At 41.1% G+C, this 24,096-nt stretch overlaps 1 protein-coding gene across 6 annotated transcripts in view; it reads right to left on the bottom strand.

The window, feature by feature from the left end:
* The window catches only part of LOC134211614 (calsyntenin-1), a 325,311-nt gene that overhangs the window by 283,706 nt on the left and 17,509 nt on the right, over nucleotides 1-24,096 (bottom strand). The window lies entirely within an intron of this gene.

Below are 24,096 nucleotides of genomic sequence, written 5' to 3'. Positions count from 1 at the left end.
GTTAGAAAGTACGTATAGGCTCATGTGCCTAAGAGTTGCGAGCGCGTACCGTACCGTGTCGCACGATGCACTTTGCGTCATCACCGGTATGATGCCTATTGACATCGTTATCGGGGAAGACATAGAGTGCTTCGAAATGCGCGGCACGAGAGGCATCCGTAGGACTGTCAGGTTGGCCTCAATAGTCAAATGGCAGCGTGCGTGGGACAGTTCCACTAAGGGTAGATGGACACATAGGTTGATACCGGAGATAGGTACGTGGGTCAAGAGGCGCCATGGGAAAATCACTTTCCACCTGACCCAGGTCCTTACAGGCCATGGTTGCTTCAGACAGTACCTACACCGGTTCGGACACTCGGCCTCGCCCGAGTGTCCGGTATGCGTAGGTTTAGAGGAAACGGCGGAACACGTGTTGTTCGTGTGCCCGCGTTTTCGCACAATGCGTGACCACATGCTTGCCACATGTGGTCTGGACACTAGCCCGGACAACCTAGTCCGGAGGATGTGTAAAGATGAAGTTGGCTGGAACGCCGTTTTATCGGCTATCGTCCAAATCGTCTCGGAGCTATACAGAAGGTGGCGCGTGGACTCGAGGAATGGCTAGTTCAGGCACAAATAAGAGGTGGTCCAAGGGTTCGGAGTCGGCTCCATGGGTCATACCGGTGCCCTGTGGTCGAACTCGATCCTTTTATCGAACAAGTGGCCGCGTGAAGAACAACATGGTATCGTCGCTTTCGCGGCGTCGGTCAACCGGGCGGGTTCCGAGCCCGAGGACGGAAAGGGGTCCTCGTCAAGGCTGGGGCAGGCGTAGGCACCGCGTCGGCAAGTCCCTCTGTGCGCTGGCGAATAGGCCCTATCGCAGAAAGGTCAATTTGGGGTGCACGCGGCATCATCATTCTTAATACTAGTCGTGCAGAGGGAAGCAGGCGCGAAGTCGACCCTGTCCTCCTTCCGAGGACATAGGGCGTGGTAAGGCCACCTGGAAAGCCGGCAATGCGCTGGCACGATACCATGGTGTTCTTCTAAAAAAGCGAGTCACGATGGTCGATGCTGCAAGGACACGCAGCTAACCTCGAGGGTGCGTTATGCACTGGCCCCCCTTTGAAGCATTACTTTCTGGTTGTACCGAAGGGACGATGGGCTTGGCGGCAATGGAAACGGTTTAGCTGGTCGAGGATGCAGTCCTGCCTCCCTCATTGGAGGTGGCCCCTAACCCCGCACTTCCTGGTCATCCCAGGATGTCTGTTGAGCAGATTCCCCCTCCATTGTTTAGGAAGAAAAAAAAAAAAAAGACATCGCCTCAATTCGTCGAACTGAGTCGATTGTTATATGACACTATGAGTCTCCGAGCCTCCTATAAAAAGTTTGTTTTTGGAGCAAACTTAGTATACGAAAAAGGCTACAAATACTTTTGATAGGAGGCTCGGAGACCCTTAGTGTTATTTACCAATCGACTTAGCTCGACGAATTGAGGTGATGTCTTTTTGTGTATATGTATGTGTGTATTTGTATGTGTACAAAAATGTGAGACTCCTTATTTAGTAATTAGCATTATCCAATCCAGACTCTATTTTTTGCAATGACGTATGTTAAATATGTGCCAAAATTGTACAGTCTAATTTACTCCACATCATCATTCTTCCAAATACATTATGTTGCTGTAGAGAACAATCAGAATCCATGTTATCGTATCACATTGCATAGCTCGACAACTCATGAAGTGATAGATGAACTTTCCAATAACTTTGGAAATGCTTTTGAAAAACAGCAGCCATCGAAATGTTTGTTCTTTATTGGGAACAACCACATATGTTAGAGACTTCTTATCACTTCGTGTAACTAACAAGCATGTAACTATAACAAATTTTACTGTGCCGGAAAAATTCCACCTAATTCATCATCCATTTTCAAGCACTATTGGAAGTCAAGCTGTACCTACCTGCTCGTTATTCTGGTTTCAACTGGCACCGGGTTACTTGCTCGATTTTATTTCAAAACCTTTTGCCACTTGTCCCAGCCTCCTTACCAGTTCCAGTCCCACAGAGCGCCTATCGCATCGTTTGATAAAATGTACGACATAGCGTAACTATTATTTCTATTTCACCTGGCGTGCACTTTTAGTAGCAGTTGCGGTGGTGCTGCTCGGTACCTTTGGCAGCGCTAGCCTCCGAGATGTCGCTTTATGCTACGAGGGAAGCACTTTCTACCTTTACCCGTACTCAACTTCCCAGTCGGTTGGTCGTACTAAGCTCTGTTCTCGGTACACCTAATTGTTCTCTTACGCGATTGAAGTTCTTTACAATCTAGATAATCTAAATCTACCATTATTTTGATGGATTCTAATAGTGCAAACAATTTTTTTTTAATCTAGGATCACAATTCATTAAAAAAAAACTATTCGCGTAAAAAATACCCGAGTGTAATCGCTAGCTCGAATGTTGGCTCCAGTGGCGCAATGTTGGCAATAGCAAGTGGTCTATCCTTTGCTTGTATTGCAGTATACTACTTCTGTTTGTAAATAAACCCGTGCACAATCTTAGCTGATAAAAATATACATTTACTTTGAGATCGTGCCAGCACCTGCGGAAGTAATGTATTTCTTGTCCAATCCCCAGGTCGTTATTGTCTTTATCTTCCAAACTTTAATTTTTATGCTTTATATTACAATTATCAATTGCGGAGTTATTAATTTCATTTTGTTTTCAATCTCTTCGAATAAATTAGCTTTAACTACAAACAACTTCAATATTTTTAAAGGCCTTTGTACATATAAAGGTGGAAGATCTGGACTTGAATTAAATATTGGATCACTTGATTCATGTCCAAATCAATTGATCCATTATTAGGTTTATATTCAATTTTATGAAATTGAACACTTTTGATTCTAACATGTAAAGACTGTACTCAAAGATTTTATTTTATGGCTAATATCCCAACAAACATTGTAGGTGGATGAAGTGTTTAAATGACTAAAAATAGTCCTTTTCAGCTAAAAAACTAGCTTATTCAGCTAAAATTGTTTGTTGGGATACTACCTGTTCTGTGCAAGAATGATCTAAATAACATTGGAGGCAAATCATTAAATAAAAAATCATTTGCGCCTTGAAAATTCAACTGCGTCTGACACCTGGGAATCGTTCATCTAACCTGGGTGGGTACAGTATGGCGGGTGTTATCACAGGGCTAATCCGCAGCTAATGACTGCAAAAGCGCTTCGTGTCGGTATTATTGAGGCGATATGTTGTTTTGGCTGGATATGGAGAGAAGAACTAATAAAGCAATGGTCCCTAAGAAGCTAACTATCTATGTCGCATTTTATTTACGGAATGTTTGAAGAAAATCCAAATAAAAAAACTAGTTTTATTGACCATATTTGTATTATTTACCACTTTTTATTTTCAACTTCGATATTTATAATGGGGTAGACCATCTACAAAACATGTATAAAATTTCGGACGTGAGACCTAAATGAAGTATCGATTTGGTGTTTTGAAAAGAAATTGTTAGATCTATGGAATAGAAAATAATGAAAAGGAAGAGAAGTTTTCAATCGTATGGAAAATATCGACATTGTTAATGCATGTTGTTCCATTATCTATTATAAATGCTTGCTTCAAAGAGCAGAACACTCACTGGAAAAAAATTTGGAGCCCTTGAATAAATCATGAATTGCATCAGCTCATCCATACTACGAAAACAGAAGTCTATATTGGGCATTCCAAAATACGATACTGAGGTGGCTTTTATTGAATAAAGACAAAACCAGAAATAACAGTACCATAGGGAACGTTGAATTAAATATATGTTATAGCCACATGCCAGTTTCTGAGCAATATTGCAACTGCTAAGTAATATAAATTAAATACATAGAAAGCTTCAATCATCAATAATCTATTCTGCACATGAACGGCAGCCATGCATATCTACATACTCATAAGAACGAGTTTCTATCAAATTGATCATCCAACTATCATATGAGCGTGGCCCTGCTGAAAGAGGTCCTGCTGCTGCTGGCTAGACTGCATGGCATTTTCACACGGCAAGTGGCATCTACGTAGGAGCCTCGCTCGCCAGCAAGCGCAACGATTTGGCGCATTCAGAACAAAGAGCCGAAACCATACCGAAAGATGATGACGGCAACCTACCATCTTCAAAACATCCGCCAAGAAAGTCAGAGAGACAGGAACAACGTCGTCGACGTTGTCGCCGGCGGAACGGAACAGCATTTCGTGTGTAGCAGAGAAGACCAATGCGGCGAAGCTTGAATCTGATACGAAAATAACGAGATGTTTTCTTTTTTCCCACGCTTCCAGGATCTTTTCCTTCATTTTGTCGTTTTCGCGGTGCCACTTTCCGGTTCGGTACCTTGCAATTCCCTATTATGTCATGCAAAGTATACGACGAGAGTCCACTCAGCATCCGTAAAACAGATCCTCCCATCGACCATCCGGCAACGATGATGATGATGATACCGAGGACGACCACGGCAACAGCGATGGCTTTCAATCTGCATTTGAAGTGGCGAAAAACGACCATAAAAAACTTTGGGTGTTTTCTTCGTTTTTTTTTCTACGGAGAAGCAGAGAATCTGTTTTTATCTCAACTACGATCAAATGAAAATTGTATGGATGTTCTATTAACCGTAAAAAGACCTTCCCACTATCAGTAATCACGAAGTGGTTTTTTCTTTTCGCCAGCCAAATTAAATTGGGTACAAGGAAATGTTATATGCTCTGGTAGTTTACATCAAGATAGAAAAAAAAAGCTTAAGTAAGAACTATGACGAGATTTTGTTTTTCCACTTTTTCAAAAGTTAAAAATTTGTCTCAGAAGTTAAAAATCTGTCTCTCTCAAGCATATAAGAGGTCAAAATAGCACTGTAAAGAGATAGATACCAGTATTTCCATCAATTCACATTTATTACCATTCATTTGAATGCATTGCAGCCATTTAAAAAAAACAGATTTTTGGCAAAAAAAACAATGTGTTGTCAATAACTTCGGAACGCAATGACCGATCGTACTAATTTTCAATAGGTCTAACTACGTCATAATCCGCGTCGAATGCAACATGTTGCGAGCAAATCGGGTAATGCTAAGTGAGAAAAAAGTTTGTCCCGGATTTGATACGGATTGCATAGATTTTAATAATATGAAAATTCCTCGAACAATTCTTAAAAGATATCAAGATTTTTTTACATTTTCTTTTTTAGAGCTAGGCCGTGCAAAAGAGTATTTTTAAGCACTTCCACAGTTACTAACTGCAAGGTTCATATGGGAGACTTGACTATCTTTTTTCTGGTGTCAGGCCATTTGGCCGAATGCCGTTTAGCCGAATGCCGTTTGACCGAATAGTTTAAAAAAATTGACCTCAGTTTACGGGTGGTCCTTCTTTCTTCTTTTTTCCATCCTCTATCTTCTTTCTTCTTTCTTCTTTCTTCTTTCTTCTTTCTTCCTTCTTCTTTCTTCCTTCTTCCTTCTTCCTTCTTTCTTCTTTCTTCTTTCTTCTTTCTTCCTTCTTCCTTCTTCCTTCTTCCTTCTTCCTTCTTCTTTCTTCCTTCTCCCTTCTTCCTTCTTCTTTCTTCCTTCTTCCTTCTTCCTTCTTCCTTCTTCCTTCTTCCTTCTTCCTTCTTCCTTCTTCCTTCTTCCTTCTTCCTTCTTCCTTCTTCCTTCTTCCTTCTTCCTTCTTCCTTCTTCCTTCTTCCTTCTTCCTTCTTCCTTCTTCCTTCTTCCTTCTTCCTTCTTCCTTCTTCCTTCTTCCTTCTTCCTTCTTTCTTCTTCCTTCTTCCTTCTTCCTTCTTCCTTCTTCATTCTTCCTTCTTCCTTCTTCCTTCTTCCTTCTTCCTTCTCCCTTCTTCCTTCTTCCTTCTTCCTTATTCCTTCTTCCTTCTTCCTTCTTCCTTCTTCCTTTTTCCTTCTTCCTTCTTCCTTCTTCTTTCTTCCTTCTTCCTTCTTCCTTCTTCCTTCTTCCTACTTCCTTCTTCCTTCTTCCTTCTTCCTTCTTCCTTCTTCCTTCTTCCATCTTCCTTCCTCTTTCTTCCTTCTTCCTTCTTCCTTCTTCCTTCTTCCATCTTCCTTCCTCCTTCTTCCTTCTTCCTTCTTCCTTCTTCCTTCTTCCTTCTTCCTTCTTCCTTCTTCCTTCTTCCTTCTTCCTTCTTCCTTCTTCCTTCTTCCTTCTTCCTTCTTCCTTCTTCCTTCTTCCTTTTTCATTCTTCTTACTTACTTTTTCCTTTTCATTCTTCCTTTTTCCTTCTTCCTTCTTTCTTCTTCTTTCTTCCTTCGTCCCTCTCCCTTCTGCCTTCTTCCCTCTCCCTTCTGCCTTTTTCCCTTTCCTTCTGCCTTCTTCCCTCTTCCTTCACCATTCTTCCTTCTTCCTTCATCCTTCTTCTTTCTTCCTTTTTTCTACTCCCTTCATTAGGAAACGTATTTCAACTATTCGGCCAAACGGCATTCGGCCAAATGACCCTTTCGGTCAAATGGCATTCGGCCAAATGACATTCGGCCAAACGGCATTCGGCCAAATGACCCTAAACCTTTTTGGTTGTATACTATTTCGCCGAAAACCATTTCGCGGAATTTTTTTTCGCGGTACGACATTTCGCGGAATGTACCAAATCTCCGAAACACATTGCGCGGAATGCACCTTTTTTTCCGAAAGACAACCGAATGTACCATTTCACCGAAAGTCATTCCGCGGAATGCCATTTGGCGGAATTCAGTTAAAATAATTATTATTGAAATATTTACCGATTGCTTAATTACATGCAATCCAGGCTAAATTCTTTTGAATTGTGATTTAAATAATGAAATATGATAATTCTTTTTTTGAATGACTGCATCCGGTCGGTATAACACAAAGAAAGCAATGCCTCCTTGAAATGGACGTGTTTGCTCCGTATAAAAGAAAGGAGGTAGTCCCTTCTATGAATTAACGCATCTGCCCGGTATAAAGCAAAGGGAAAGGTTATGTCTACTTCATTAACTAATGCCTCCTCAGGGTTGAAATGTAAAATTGGAATACAAAACAATTATCTATATAAAAGAAACAAGGAAAAAACTAAAGAAGAAGGGCCCGATGGCCAAACACTTGAACTGAAACACTACTGAAAAAAAATTAAAATAAATTGAATTTAAGTTGAAGAAATAAAAAAATATGCCTACTATGAATGGATTCGTCTGCCCTAGCCGACCCCGTTTGTAAATTTCCTTCAAAACCGGACCCGACCCGAAGCTGGATTTCTTTTTTGTCAAACCCGAAACCGACCCTTACCCGAGAATTCTTGTATTCGTAAACTCGTACTTAACCCGAACCCGACATTATTTATTTATTTAAGCCCGCACTAAAGTTTTGCCCGGAAAATAAAAATAGATTTTTTCTGGTTCTTTTTAAATCGAAAAAAATGTAAGCCCAATCAACGAACAAGTCTAACAATTAACAAAACTGAATAAAATAATATTCTGTATTTTATTTCCTCAACCCGTACCCGACCAGGACCCGATTTTTTTATCTATTTTAGTTGATAATACCTTCTTTAAAAGAACGCGTCTGTCCAGTGTAAGGCGAAAGGAGTTGATAATGCCTTCTTTGAATGGATGTGTCTGCTCGGTATTAGGAGAAAGGAGGGGTAATGCTTTCTTTAAGTGGATGCATCTGCCCGGTATAAGGCGAAGGGAGGAGTAACGCCTTCTTTAAATGGATGCATCTGGCCGATATAAGGCGAAAGGGGTAGATAATACCTTCTTCAATAGAATGCGTCTGCCTGGTGTAAGGCGAAGGGAGGGAACGCCTGCTTTAGAAGGATGCGTCTGCTCAGTATAATGCAAAAGGAGTTGATAATGCCTTCTTTGAATGGATGCGTCTGCCCGATATAGGGTGACAGGAGTCGATAAAACCTTCTTTAAAAGAACAAACCTGGTTTAAGGAGAAGGAATAATTAATGCCTTCTTTAAATGGTAGCGTCTGCCCGGTACAAAGCGGATAGACGCTATCATTTATCGATATTAGGTGAAAGGAAGAAATAAATGATTATTCATAAAAACGTCTATCCGTAACAAAGTAAAGATAGCAGATAATCCCTTTATTTTATCTGGCCCGTCTGCCAGATATAATAAAGGATTTGTAAGAGGCAATTGAAATTTTGAAAACTTTTTCTACATATTCTTGGAGGCCTTCCTTATGCATGTAACTTGGCTTAGCAGGTAAGCAGGTAATACTTGTGGAAGTGCTGAATGAACACTAAGCTATTATTATCAATATTCCGCGAAACGGTGCATTCATCATTCGGCGAAAAGGTACAAACCGCCAAATGTCGTACCGCGAAAAGTTACAAACCGCCAATTGTTATTCCGCGAAATGTTCAACCGCGAAAATGAATTCCGCCAAATAGTTTTCGGTGAAATGTTATACAACCTTCCATTTACGCTTCCAAACCTACGGCGACAGAATCGCAGTCACCAAGTCGCATATGTTTAGTGATACCTTTTCACTCATGACCTCCGCTCAAAGCTTCGCTGCGAGAACTCCATGACGTGGACGAGAAGAAGCTCTGAAACCGAAGAGCAGTGTATTCAAGCCAGTCGCTGTGCAAATAAATCGCTCGTCACGATAAGACAAAAAATATCGCGACCAGCTTTAGAGACCCGAATTTAACCATACAGTCGTCTACTGGGAGCTGCCGACTAGTACAAAAAGATGGGGGTGGCCGATCTCAAGTGAACCACCACCAAAGACTTTCCATAGCGGGCGGAGTTCTTCTTAATCCGAAAAAAGGTTACACCAGGGCCCTCCCAAAGAAGAATCGTGCAACAATAATCATAGAAGTGACCTATCTTGCCATCTTGGCTCCCCGATTGCTGTTCTCCCACCGCTACAGTCGCTCAAACGACTACTTTTGCCAAAGATTACTACGCAACTCACGGCCGCGCGAAGAACAACATGGTATCGTCGCTTTCGCGGCGTCGGTTAACCGGGTGGGTTCCGAGCCCGAGGACGGAAAGGGGTCCTCGTCAAGGCTGGGGCAGGCGTAGGCACCACGTCGGCAAGTCCCAATGTAGAAGTGTGTTGGCGAATAGACCCTGTCGCAGAGAGGTCAATTTGGGGTGCACGCGGCATCATCATTCTTGATACCAGTCGTGCAGAGGGAAGCAGGCGCGAAGTCGACCCTTCCCACCTTCCGAGGACATAGGGCGTGGTAAGGCCACCTGGAAAGCCGGCAATGCGCTGGCACGATACCATGGTGTTCTTCTAAAAAAGCGAGTCACGATGTTCGGTGCTGCAAAAAAAAAAACTACGCTACTCACAACAACGCCAAGGATGGTTTATTGGCAGCCCTTCGGAGGGATATCGTTGAGCTTTCTAGGCGGCAATCGAAACGGCACCACCTGGAGGAAGGCCACCACACGATTCAGAGCCCGGATTCCCCCACTCGGCTGAATTGGCACGGAGTCCATGCCCAGTCCATCGACCTGTACGTCACCAACCTCGCAGCCGGCCGTCTATCACTATCAGGTGGTGGCGGAAGTAGGTACATCAATTAAATGGCATCAGCAGTCCCGAAGAAATTAGCATCAAGTGAACTAACAACCTCAACGGCGCTCTGAGTAAGCTCAACAACCTTGCCGAGCGCTCCTCTTCGGCAGGTTTAGTCATCAAAGTTGACAAAACCAAATCGTTGGATGTAAACACGACGATTCTTTCCAGTTTCACAGTGAAGTTTCCAGGCCCTCAGTGAAGAGTGCGGACGCATCCAATATCTTGATAGCCAAATGGAATCATACGGCGGTTGCTAGATCGACATAGGCACACGGATCAAGAAAGCAAGGGCTGCCTTTGCAAATTTACGAAATATCTGGAAAAACAGGCAGATAAGTGATCGCACCAAAATCCGAATTTTTAATTCTAACATGAAATCTGTGCTGCTATACGCCACCGAAACATGATGTGTATCAGTGAAGAACACTCAACGGCTTCAGGTGTTTATCAACAGATGCTTGCGGTACATAATTTGGCCCTGGGGGTCTCACAACTGGATATAAAAAAATAAGCTCTATCGTCGTTATCACCAGAGGCCAATAGCAACAGAAATTTGGGATCGGAAGTGGTGTTCTGCCATCTGTAAACAAGCACTGGACTGGAACTGGAACCCAGTTGAGCATTGCAGCAGAGGCAGACGCAGAGGTTCATTGCGGCGTAGCCTCCATCAAGGAATAAAAGAAGTCGACCGAAATCTTACTTGGCATAAGGTTAAGGCAATAACTGGGCATCACCTAGCATGAAGATTTTTAAGTCGGCGCTTTCCATCACTCGGGGTGTAGAGGACCCATAAATAGGTCAGATGGCATCTCTCTCTTCTACAAAGGTAGAGCAAAATAATAATGGTAAAATTGCGTAACTTCAACAAGACTAAGATGTTCTGATAGAGAACCTAACCAACTGGAAGATTTGTCCCGGGTCCCAGGGCGATAGAAAGTAGGGAAGAGTTTCGGATATGGAGTCCTAGAACAAATAAGAGTTAGTTTTGACTTACTGTTTTATTTTAAGGTCACTCCTCACGGAATCCAAGTTTCAAAGTGCTCGCGTTTTCGGGGGCACACCACTCGATACGGAGCCTGCGCACAACTGTTATTTTCATTATTTCACGCATGCTGCGACGCAGCAAAGCTGAATCAACAAAAATGACAGTTGTGCGCCGGCTCCGTATCGAGTGGTGTGCCCCCGAAAACGCGAGCACTTTGAAACTTGGATTCCGTGAGGAGTGGCCTTAACGGCAACGGTTGGTGGACGGCAGGACGGTTATCGTTGGAGTCGAAGCGTGGTGTGGTGGCAAAAAAGGCGTCGCGTCTTTGAAGAAGGTGACGAGAATCAGGTTTCTCAAAAGCGGCACCACCGACAGGGTATACAGCTGAGTGGGCCGTTCGTAACGACCGGCAAGATGGCGGTAGTCGGCGTGCTTGCGAAGTAAATGGCCCGGACCGGGTTTCTTGTAGTACGGACGAAAAGATGGCTTATTACGCGACGATAACGGCGAATCTTGTAGACTGCACCACCGTCAGAGTGGGCTGCTATGTGGGTCAATTGCGTTGGCCAGAAAGATGGCAGGTGGTTGAGACCAACTCGGCGGGTTCGCCGCCGAAATCTACCCAACGGTTTCCTGGTAGTGCGGACGGATGCTAGGACAAAAACGTGTCAGATTTCCGCTATGTTGGCCGGCTACACGGTCGAAGAAAAGCGATAACCGTTGATAGCTTACCGTGTTCAACGACAAAGGCGGCACGGAACGGCTAGGCTTGTCCGAACGCTCCGGATTTGAAGATCGCGGTTTAAGCTGATGATGTCTGGATTTCCCGATTACGGCACCATCGTCTTGGTCGGCAACTATGGGGCCGAATGAGTGGACCGAAAAAACCTAGGCGTAGCGGTTGAGAGTTGGTCGTGTTTACCGACGAAGGACGCCCTGACCGTGATTCACGTGTTACTGACACTCCGGCCGAAAATATGGCGGATTTTCACTTCTAGCTGCACAGTTCATCAAAATAGACGCGTACATCTGCCTGACTCGAATCTCATACTTCTACTACCAATCGTTTGCCAAAATCCCCACCAACCGAACTCTTTTGCCACTCAATTTTTTATTTCGCATCTATCCGTATATGCACATACGCCTTATCAGATCAGGTGTACACCAGCCCCAATGCTAATATATGCGTTATATGCGTTAGATGCGCATCCAGCCGCCCATCGTATTTAAACTGATCGTTATCTATCTTACGTAATTTTAATTGCCTTGCCGTCCCACATTATAATAATAAGCAATGTTACTGTACGGTAACAAAGTGTAACACTATTTCGAAAATGCTGTACCCACCGATTAACCGAAGGTCACCATTGTCCCTGAAGACAAGCTTGCTGTCTATAAGTAAATCATCCTCTCCATGGTCGAATGCGGCATACCAGTCTGGGAAGGCTGCACTTAAAGCTATCACCTTAAAGGTCAACGGGTCCAAAACAAGTTCCTGAGTATGATCTTCAACACTCCTACTAGGACACACCTCTCAGGCCCTTTGTCTACATCTCCCATGTCTCAGGCCCTTTGTCTTACATCTCGCACTGGGATATTGCCGCATCGCTTCTTAGTGTTCATTCAGCACTTCCTCAGTTATTAATCGCGAGGTTTCTAAGACAAGTTTCCATTTTTGCATTCGTATGAGGCTAACAAGATGATACTTTTATGTCGGAAAGGGAAGTCGAGACAATTTTCAAATCAAAAATTGCCAAGACCGACACCGGGAATCGAACCCAGCCACCCTCAGCATGGTCTTGCTTTATAGCCGTGCATTTTACCACTAGGCTAAGGAGGGCCCCTGACACACAAGCTGAGTCGATCGTCTTTGGAGTGAGTATATAGCCTTTTCGTTGAACCTTGGTGTACGAAAAAAGCAAAAAGTTGTTAATAAGTTCGGCATGGAATCTTATGATTAGGGGAGATTGATCTCCTTTCCATGATTTTATTTCAAATATTTTTTTCATGAGAGATCAAGAGTTAACATTCAAAATCCAAATATTAATTCTAATTGTGAGAAACATTTACTTCTTGGTCGAAGTTTTATCTAGTAGAACAAATAAGAACTCAATATCCAAGTAAAGTTTGTACAGAACCACATAATGCCATTCAATTCCAAGTGCATCAATTAGAGCCAGAGCTGTCTTTTCATCTGTGTGGAAAACAGTTATTCCCTTGTCCCATGAAGCTTGTATCAAGTCTAGCTCAATTTGGATTCAAATCAGACGCTCCACCTCCGTACCCCTTCCGCAGAAGTGAGGTCAATTTTCCTGAAAGCACTATGCAAGATTATCCACATTGCATAGAAAGAAGTTGAAACACTGAATGCGGACAGTTGGAACTTTCTTTGCTTTTGCGACTTTCGACGTATCGTCGGAATGAAAATTCAAATTTCAAAAGAAAAGTTTTGCTCTACCAGGAGAACGCTGCTTGTGCTTGGGAATTGAAGAAAAACATTAGTCAGCCGTTAACTTTTTTTTTCAAGTTATAATCCTGCAGCCTTTCTTATACGCCTTTCATAATAATCTGTATTATAGGTGTGTAGGTAAAAAAAACATAAATACACATTACTTTTGTAGTCGAAAATTTATGAACTTAAGTTGCTTGCTGCCAGGAAGCATGGCAATAATAAAAAGAAAACTTGTGCTATCGTCCTGCTCACGATAATTTAGATGGCAACGGGGGGATTGTGTTTATCGTCACTATCATTAATCTTGGTCGGTGGAATATCCGCACTTAATCACGTTCCAGCAATTTTCTTTGGCCTAGTGCGGAAAATCCTAGCCCTTAGAGTTGGCTGCAGCTAACGAGCGAACCATCACCTGAGGCCAATTTCGTTGAACTTGTGAAACGAATTGAAACTTCAATGACTGAATGGATAATTAGGTACATTGGTTTATGGTATTTTATGAACTCAGGACAAATGATGGTCATTTTCAAAGCAAAAGTATTGCGTAGATTAGAAGAAGTTTTTGATTTAGTTTTTGAACTTTTTCTTTCTGCGTTCTCAGTTATACCAGGAATGTTTTTCAACTTTCTCTTAATTTCCTCTTGAGAAAAAGTCATCATGTGGAGGAACTCTGCCACCAATAGCAGACCAAACGGAGAATCAATTACACAACCATCGAACATCCTACGACTTTCAACCGATTAAAAATAATTTTGTTTTGGTCTTTTTACATCGAAGTGCAATGAAAAGCTAAATATTATCCAAATTATTTTAAGCACTCCTAAATTAAGTTATATGAAGCGTTCAAACAGCTAAAATGTCTATGCAGAATCACAGAACGAGATTATTTTGTCTGTTTTATTTTACAACTGATTGTATTACCTTTCTATGTAATTCGTTCCTTTGAACCAAAATTTTTTTTTTAAGTTTTCATTTCCGTCACTGCAAAATCAAGCGACAAGACGATCGCGAATCTCTCCAGACAGAACACTAATATGTTTTGTGTTGCGTTGCATTATTTGCGCTTTGGATGAACTTTACGAACACTGCAAAGCTCCGATCAATAAACGTATTGTGAAGACGAGGTCGAGTGCAGCCTCTCCAAGCCCTAAATACGCAACAAAGCGCACAATAGACGAGGAGGAGGGGACAAAGTTCAGCTTCCTACTCCGGCATTATCGTTGCTAGATGCCAGCTATTCGAGTCTTTCTGACTAGTACCAGGATTACTCGCTGCCATAATTTTATTGCTTGGCTTGGCATTCTCGTTTGAATAGTAATAGGATGGATGGCGAACAATGGGAACCGATTCCTTACGCTTTTGGCGCCGGCCCAACGAACGGCGAAAAGAGTCGCCTGTTACCAAAGGGTTCTCGACCCAATACTGTTGTCAGACCAAATATGAAATGTTTTACTAAATATATTTACGCAATGCCAAATCACAATACATTGGTTAATAATTCAATGACAGTACTTTCCCTTACTTAAAACATATTAAATTTTCAGTACAATTCCGATGGACATATGGGAAAACGTCGCCTTTACACATGCATTCACCCTACCTTTCCACGGAGAGATTTCTTTGCCAACTGCTGCCGAGTCCACAGGCAAACATTCGACTTGACACTGCAAAGCATGGGAGACTGTTTCTTGACTCCACCTCCATCCAAAGATGGTACCGATGCTCCCAAGATGAAGCCATAATAACCCACACCCACCCTCAATAGCTGTCATCTTGCCTTAATCTCACTCAACCACTCCGGGGTAGCACATATTGTATGTGGGAAGTAAGAAGTGATGGCGAGTTGCCATGTTCGGGGGTATACGTTTTCTGATCCTTTTGACACCTCGCTTTCAGCACTGATGCTCGTTTCAATGCAGACAGTGCCAGTGCGGAGACGGTGGGGGTCTGCGAATGTATACATGTGTCACTAATTGATATCTCCGTAATTTTGAATTCATATGCGGTATAAACGGTGAGACAGATTATGTTTTTATATCAGCTATTGAATAAACTCAGGTTTTTCCAAGTGGGTTGTTTTTTCCGGCTGCTACACTTTAAGCTCGTTCGACAATACTTGTACTGCAATTTTTGCACAACTCAATCTCCGACTCATCAAGTTTTTTTTCAAAGCTACTGATATTCTATAAGTTATCATACTTGAAATTGCGTCAAACATTGTTTTATACTAATCGAACCCATTCCAGCAATACGAACGTATATTAAATGGGTTTTGGTCGATTTTCACAAAATCCTTTTTGCAGCTTCCGGAGGAACTCCCGGAAGGGCTTCGGAGGAACTCCTGGAAGAACTTCAGCAGGAATTCCCGGAGGAACTTCCGGAGGAATTCCAGGAGGAGCTTCCGAAAGAATTCCAGGAGGAGCTTCCGAGGAATTCCCTGAAGAGCTTCCAGAGGAATATCCGGAAGAGCTTCCGGAGGAATTCCCGGAGGATCATCCGGAGGAATATCCGGAAAAACTTCCGGATGAATCCCAGAAAAAACTTCCGGAGGAATTCCCGGAGGAAATCCCAGAGGAACATCTGGAGGAACTTCTGGAGGAGCTTCCAGAAGAATTCCCGGAGAAACTTCCGGAAGAATTCCCGGAGGAACTTCCGAAGAAATTCCCGGAGGAAATTCCGAAGGAATTCCTGGAGGATCTTTTGGAGGAACTTCCGGAGGATCTTCCTAAGGAATTGCTGGAGGAACTTCCGGAGGAACTGCAGGAAAAACTTCCGGAGGAATTCCCGCAGCAACTTCCGCAGGAATTTCCGTAGCAACTTCCGGAGGAATTCCAGGAGGAACTTCCGGAAGAACTTCTGAAGGAATTCACAGAGGAACTTCTGGAGGAATTCCCGGAGGAACTTCAGGAGAAACTACCAGAGGAACTTCCGCAGGAATTTCCGGAGCAACTTCAGGAGAAACTACCAGAGGAACTTCCGGAGGAATTCCCGGATGAACTCCCGAAGGAACTACCGGAAGAACTTGCGGAGTAACTTCTGAAGAAATTGTCGCAGGAACTCTACGGAGGGATATTCCCGGAAGAACTTCCGGAGGACCAATTCCATAATTCCTAATTTCCTTAATTCTTTAATTCCTTAATTGCTTTAATTCCTTAATTCCTCAACTCCTTAATTTTTTAATTCCTTAATTCCTCAATTCCTTAATTCCTTAATTCCTCAATTCCTTAACTCCTTAATTCCTTAATTCCTTAATTCCTTAATTTCTTAATTCCTTAATTCCTTAATTCCTTAATTTCTTAATTCCTTAATTCCTTAATTCCTTAATTCCTTAATTCCTTAGTTCCCCTTAATTCCTTAAATTATTAATTCCTTAATTCTTTAATTCTTCAATTCCTTAATTTCTTAATTCCTAAATTTCTCAATTCCTTAATTCCTTAATTCCTTAATTCCTCAACTCCTTAATTTTTTAATTCCGCAATTCCTCAATTCCTTAATTCCTTAATTCCTCAATTCCTTAATTCCTTAATTCCTTAATTTTTTAATTCCTTAATTCCTTAATTCCTGAATTCCTTAATTCCTCAATTCCTCAATTCCTTAATTCCTCAATTCCTAATTCCTTAATTCTCAATTCTTAATTCCTTAATTTAATTCAATTCCTTAATTCCTTAATTCCTTAATTCCTTAATTCCTCAATTCCTAATTCAATCTCAATTCCATAATTCCTTAATCCCTTAATTCCTCAATTCCATAATTCCTTAATTCCTTAATTCCTTAATTCCTTAACTCCTTAATTCCTTAATTCCTTAATTCCTTAATCCCTTAATGCCTCAATTCCTTAATTCCTTAATTCCTTAATTCCTTAATTCCTTAATTCCTTAATTCTTAATTCCTTAATTCCTTAATTCAATTCCTTAATTCCTCAATTCCTTAATTTAATTCCTTAATTCCTTAATCTCAATTCCTTAATTCCTCAATTCCCACCTCAATTCCTTAATTCCTTAATTCCTCAATTCCTTAATTCCTTAATCTCAATTCCTTAATTCCTCAACTCAATTCCTCAATTCCTCACCCTTAATCTCAATTCCTTAATTCCTTAATTCTCAATTCCTTAATCTCAATTCCTCAATTCCTTAATTCTCAATTCCTTAATTCCTCAATTCCTTAATTCCTTAATTCCACCTTAATTCCTTAATTCCCACCTCAATTCCCAATTCCCAACTTAATTCCTTAATTCCTTAATTCCCACCCTTAATTCCTTAATTCCTTAATTCCTTAATTCCTTAATTCCTTAATTCCTTAATTCCTTAATTCCTTAATTCCTTAATTCCTTAATTCCTTAATTCCTTAATTCCTTAATCTCTAATTCCTTAATTCCTTAATTCCTAAATTCCTAATTCCTTAATTCCTTAATTCCTTAATCCTTAATTCCCTTAATTCCTCAATTCCTTAATTCCTTAATTCAGTTCCTCAATTCCTTTCCTTAATTCCTTAATTCCTTAGTTCTCAATTCCTTAATTCCTTGATTCCTTAATTCCTTAATTCCTTAATTCCTTAATTCCTTAATTCAATTCCTTAATTCCTTAATTTCAATTAATTCCTCACCTTAATTCCTTAATTCTTAATTCTAATTCTTAATTCCTGTTCCTTAATTCCTTAATTCTCAATTCCTCATTCTTAATTCCTCAATTCCTCAATTCCTCAGTCTCAAATTCCTCAATTCCAATTCCTTAATTCTCAATTCCTCAATTCCTTAATTCCTCAATTCCCAATCTCAATTCCTTACCTCAATTCTCAACCTTAATTCTCAATTCCTTAATTCTCAATTCCTTAATTCCTTAATTCCTCAATTCCTTAATTCCTTTAATTCCTTAATTCCTTAATTCAATTCCTTAATTCCTAATTCCTTAATTTTCAATTCTTAATTCCTTAATTCCCAATTCCTTAATTCCTCAATTCCTTAATTCTCAATTCTTAATTCCTTAATTTCAATTCTCAATTCCTTAATTCCTTACCTTAATCTTAATTCCTCAATTCCTCAATTCCTCAATTCCTTAATTCCTAAATTCCTTAATTCCTTAATTTCAATTCCTTAATTCCTCAATTCCCACCTCAATTCCTTAATTCCTTAATTCCTCAATTCCTCAATCTCACCTCTCAATTCCTTAATTCCTCAATTCCTTAATTCCTTAATTCTATTAATTCAGTTCAATTCCTAATTCCTTAATTCTCAATTCCTCAATTCTAATTCCCCAATTCCTTAATTCCTGGTTCCTTAATTCCTAATCTCAATTCAATTCCTTAATTCATGAATTCCTTAATTTCTGTTCAATTCCTTAATTCCTCAATTCCTTAATTCCTTAATTCCTTAATTCGTAATTCCTTAATTCCTTAATTCCTTAATTCATAATTCCTTAATTCCTAATTCCTTAATTCCTTAATTCCTTAATTCCTTAATTCCTTAATTCCTCAATTCCTCAATTCCTTAATTCCTTAATTCCCAATTCCTTAATCTCAATTCCTTAATTCCCACCTCAATTCCTTAATTCCTTAATTCCTTAATTCTTAATTCCTTAATTCCCAATTCCTTAATTCCTTAATTCCTTAATTCCTTAATTCCTTAATTCCTTAATTCCTTAATTCCTTAATTCCTTAATTCCTTAATTCCTTAATTCCTTAATTCCTTAATTCCTTAATTCCTAATTCTCAATTCCTTAATTCCTTAATTCACCTCAATTCTTAATTCCTTAATTCCTTAATTCTCAATTCCAATTCCTAATTCCTTTAATCTCAATTCCTAATTCCAATTCAATTCCTCAATTCACCTCAATTCCTTAATTCTCAATTCCTTAATTCCTTAATTTTAATTCCTTAATTCCTCAATTCCTCAATTCCCACCTCAATTTCAATCTCAATTCCTTAATTCCAATTCAATTCCTTAATTCCTTAATTCCTTAAATTCCTTAATTCCTTAATTCCTTAATTCCTTCAATTCAATTCCTTAATTCCTTAATTCCCTTATTTCTTAATTTCTTAATTCCTTTGATACTTAATCCTTCAATTCCTTAATTCCTCAATTCGTCATTCTTTAATTGCTTAATTCCTTAATTCCTTAATTCCTTGATTCCTTAATTCCTTAATTCCTTAATTCCTTAATTCCTTAATTTCTTAATTCCTTAATTCCTTAATTCCTTAATTCCTTAATTTCTTCATTCCTACCTTTAATTCCCAATTCTTTAACTTCTTAATTCCTTAATTACTTAGTTCCTTAATTCTTTATTTTAATTCCTTAATTCCTCACCCCTTAATTCCTTAATTCCTTAATTCCTTAATTCCTTAATTCCTTAATTCCTTAATTCCTTAATTCCTCAATTCCTTAATTCCTTAATTCCTTAATTCCTTAATTCCTTAATTCCTTAATTCCTTAATTCCTTAATTCCTTAATTCCTTAATTCCTTAATTCCTTAGTTCCTTAATTCCTCAATTCCTTAATTTCTTAATTATCGCGAAGTGGTCATCGTACATACACGTACACACACGTAACTAATTTAATTCTTAAACAATTTATTTATTAGGGTTCTTTCACAAATTACGTAACGCTGAAGGGGGAGGGAGGGGGTCAAGCCGAGCGTTGCTGTCCATACAAAAATATTAAACCTTCCATACAAAAAGTGTTACGTGGGGGAGGGTGGGGGTCCAAAATCACCAAAATTAGCGTTACGTAATTTTAGAAAGAACCCTTAAACATTTCAAAAGTTTCTTTTTCGATGATGATTCAGATTCGTACAGCTATCATAGTTACGCTAATGAGCACCCTTTTGACTTGCTTTCTTGTAAAGCGTATATGGGATCTGAAATCATAATGTGATGATTATACACATTGGCTTCTCAACCAATTCACCCATAGCAATATATCCTTCCTGAAGACTAGTTTCAAATAACAATATTTGTTTACGACGAAAGAGGTTCCGTTCCTAATGGGTCTCAAACAGTGTCGTTTTGAAACTTCTGTGATTTCCTTAATGCCAACACTAATGATTATGTTATTGTGAGTTCAAATAGGCAAGAGCAAAACAATATAAATTAGAATAAAGATGACAAAACTCCAACACTCAAGATAGAAAAGCACTAGTAGAAAAACAAACCTCAGAACATCAACCGATGCGAACGAATAAACGGGACTCGTGCGACACCGAGCAGTAGAGGGCAAAATCTCTGCCGTGAAAAGTCATTCGGAATGGAAATTCTATCTGCCCCCAAAGTGCACTGAAATGCGAAAGCAGAGACGTTTCAGCTGCGAATGAGTTCAGTGCTCAGTCGATCCCCACACCGACCGAGGGTGGGCCGAGGGCAGAGGGTCGGTATGTTTACCTAACGTTTCGAAGACAGCGCCAATGGCTAGACATCACCACGGTCTCGTTACGGAGCAGTACCACAACATTTAAGCACTCCTGGGTCCAATTTTACAACCCAGTTCTGAAGACCGACCAACCGACAACCACAGAGTATGGCACAGGTCGAAGCAAAATGGGATATTGCCACTCTGTTCGTCATGACGCCCAACGATGCTCCAGTTGAAGCTAATTCATTTCTCATTTCTCCATTGCAGTGCAGAAACTGTGGCGTGATTTCTTACGAATGTGAAAATGGTTCGGTTCGGTCAAAGTTTGAGGGCACTTGTCTTAGGAAAACTTTCTACAGTTTTACCCTAACTAACTTCTATCAATTTTAAATTGAATTAAAAAATAACATTACATTACACTCAAATCAATCATCAAAGCAAATCAAATTCTTCGAAGTTTGTCAGTATAAATTATTTAAAAGATCTTGATAATAAGTTAAATACAAACAAGCGATGGAATTACATGAAACAGCCTTTCACAGTTGTTAAAATTGTAATTCAAAAGTGTTAAAATCCTAATAAGCACTACGATGTCAATCGAAATTGTAATTAATAAAGTAATTGTCGAAAGTCCACGGTTGCAAATGATCATTTCCATTTTTGTTGAATATTTATTTTGCCTTCATTTTCCAATATTTATTCAAGCTCCGTCAATATATTTCGTTACTGAGTAAGCTGCTTGGATATGTGATATCGTCTCACACAACCGCAAGTATTAGTTAGGTTGGCTCAGTTGCACAAGTTCCAAGTAATTTAGTGGTACTTTCAGCTGACATCACAAATCGAAAGTTTGGTACAAATTGAGCAATGCTTTTAATTCTCGCTCACCCAAGGGATGGGGGGGCTTACGAATGACACATAAGTTGATCCCCCATGTGTTCGTGTGTGTGGAAGGCTCTTCAATTCAGTGCGGTTGTCTTACTGTGCAAATAAAATGTTTGCACGCTTGAGAACCTTCGATGAACGAAGTATGTATCTCACTGTATGGAAGTGATGAGTAATGAAACCTTTATCCAATTCTTGGTACGAATAGGAAATCAAATAAAGGAATTAGCATTTAAATTGCGAGCAAGTATGACAGCATTTCAACGCAGACAAACTCCTCTCGACCTCGACAGTCCCATGTCGCTTAGTTGCTTCATTTGTATTTGTCAGGATTAGCTTTGATTGAAGCTTAATGTGGTACATATTTAATGAGGGGTCTGTATATGGGGCCGGAATTTTCTTGGAAAGGCAGACACCACACCTTTTGAGTAACAAGGATGCCCCGAACTCTAATAAAGTTTATTGAGATTCGTTAGAGTTGCGTAGTAATTGGTCATAGGATCACAACCAACATACATCGCCTAACAGGACGAAGCACAGGTGTTCAATCTACTGCGAATTGTCAACAGATATTTTAAACAATAATTGAAAATGCATGATTTTCAATTTCTATCCATTCGGTTAATTTATTATGGCATATTTTTAACAACAAATAAGATTGAGAGGAAGGGGGTGATTTTTTGCGTTACGTAGTTTGTGCGCAAAGCCTAACGCTAATAAGATTAGCGAATTATATAAATAATATTCTAATGTTATATGTGAATATGTACGTTATGTGGAAGATATTGATTTGGAAAATGTATTGGAGGTAACCATTTCTTCTTCGATGGGACTCGAACCCATGACCCTACAGTACGCTAGACTGGTTGCTTTAACCAACTAAGCTACGAAGGACCTCCGTCGGCCTTCCCAACCTAGCGGCTACTGAACGAGCTCGAGATTCCCAAATTGTAAAACATAGAAAATAGATGTAACATTCTGCAGTCCAAGTTTGGCCGGTGTCCTGCAGTGGAGGGTCGACGACGGCTATACCCATAGTGATCATCAGGCTACCCGGTAGAGACTAAGCAGCGAGCCAAAGAGGGAGGAAGTCGGGGAGCCACTCCTCCTACAACCAGAGCGTGGATGGTCGCCCACTTCGACAGTAGAACATTCAGTGAAGCTTTGCGCCTGGAGGAAAACACGGAAAGTTTGAGTTGGGATGAACTAGCTTCGTTTCTGTCACGAGCGTGCGACGCTACCATGCCGAAGAAGGCACGACCGCGGAATTGTCGACCACAGGTGTACTGGTGGAGCAAGCATATTGCAGCCTGCCTCCGGACTAAAAGAAAAACGCAAAGTACACGCTCGGCGGAAGTGAGAGAGGAACGCATCGAGCAATTCAAAGCAGCGAGACTGGCTCTAAACAAGGCCATCAAAGAAAGCAAGAAAGCCTGCTTCGACAGATTGTGCCAGAGCGCCAATTCGAACCCATGGGGAGACGCCTATAGGGTGATGATGGCCAAAACAAGAGGAGCACTGGCACCTCCCGAGCGATGTCCAACGAGGCTGAAGACGATAATCGAAGCACTATTCCTGCACCACGGCCCAACCCATTGGCCGCCAGCAGCGAGGGTAGGAGCAAATGACGAAGCAGTGGCGAGGGTGAATATGGTGTTGAAGGCAGCCATAATGACTAATCCGGACATATTTAGGTTAGCCATGCAGAGGTGTCTGGGCGAGCGGACACTCCCGGATATATGGAAGTGACAGCGTTTGGTCCTGTTACGGAAACCTGGTAATAGACACGGTAGGGAAGCTACTGGAGAAGTTGATCCTGAACAGGCTGTCGCTGTACGTGGAGGAGTTAGGAGGATTATCGAGTGAGTAATTCGGCTTTCGGAGAGGAAGGTCTACTCTGGGTGCCATTAAATCGGTGGTTGACACTGCAAAGGTCGCCATCGAATGCAAGCGGCGTGGTATACGTTACTGCGCAGTAATAACACTCGATGTGCGGAATGCATTCAACAGTGCGTGCTGGATGGAGATCGCGAACTCGTTGCTTCGACTGGGAGTACCGGTAGGGCTGTACAAGATTCTGGGAAGTTACTTTCAGAATCGAGTATTGATCTACGAGACAGACGAAGGCTTGGTTAGCGCCCCCATCACGGCAGGTGTCCCACAAGAATCAATTCTGGGTCCATTGCTGTGGAACATGATGTACGATGGCGTGCTAAGGTTAAAGCTCCCACCAGGAGTCAAGTTAGTGGGATTTGCCGATGACGTAACCATGACCGTGTACGGATAATCCATCAAGGAGGTCGAATTGACTGCAGCCTATTCGATCAGTCTAGTGGAGGAATGGTTGCGCAACAAGAAGCTCCAGCTGGCGCATCATAAAACGGAGATGATAGTCGTTAACAACCGGAAATCGGTTCAAGAGGCGACAATTAGAGTCGGCGGCTGCGACATCACTTCCAAGAGATCTCTGAAACAATTGGAGGCGATGCTCGACGATAAGTTGAGATTTAAAGTCACGTCGACTACGCGCGTCGACAGCGATAGCGGCACTATCGAGGATGATGGCGAACAGCTCTAGGGTATGCTCCAGCAAGCGCAGGTTGCTGGCAAGGGTGGCGGTTTCAATACTACGATCCAGCCTGGGAATCGGCGTTGAGTGTAAACTGCAGCGTGCGAAAGCTGGAGAGTACTCATAGGCTAATGTGCCTGAGAGTCATCAGCGCATATCGCACCGTATCTCGCGAAGCGGCATGTGTACTCGCGGGCATGATGCCTATCAAACTGGTGGTGGAGGAAAACGAGGAGTGCTACGCCCTCAGGGGCACCGATAATGCTCGAAGAAATATCAAGGCAGCAACGGTAGCCAAATGGCAGAGGGAATGGTACAACTCGGCTTAGGGAAGA

The sequence above is a fragment of the Armigeres subalbatus genome, chromosome 2, assembly GCF_024139115.2.
Source record: "Armigeres subalbatus isolate Guangzhou_Male chromosome 2, GZ_Asu_2, whole genome shotgun sequence".
Lineage (NCBI taxonomy): Eukaryota > Metazoa > Arthropoda > Insecta > Diptera > Culicidae > Armigeres > Armigeres subalbatus.
The sequence above is the reverse complement of the archived record's forward strand: the minus strand, read 5'-3'. Positions and strand labels throughout refer to the sequence as shown.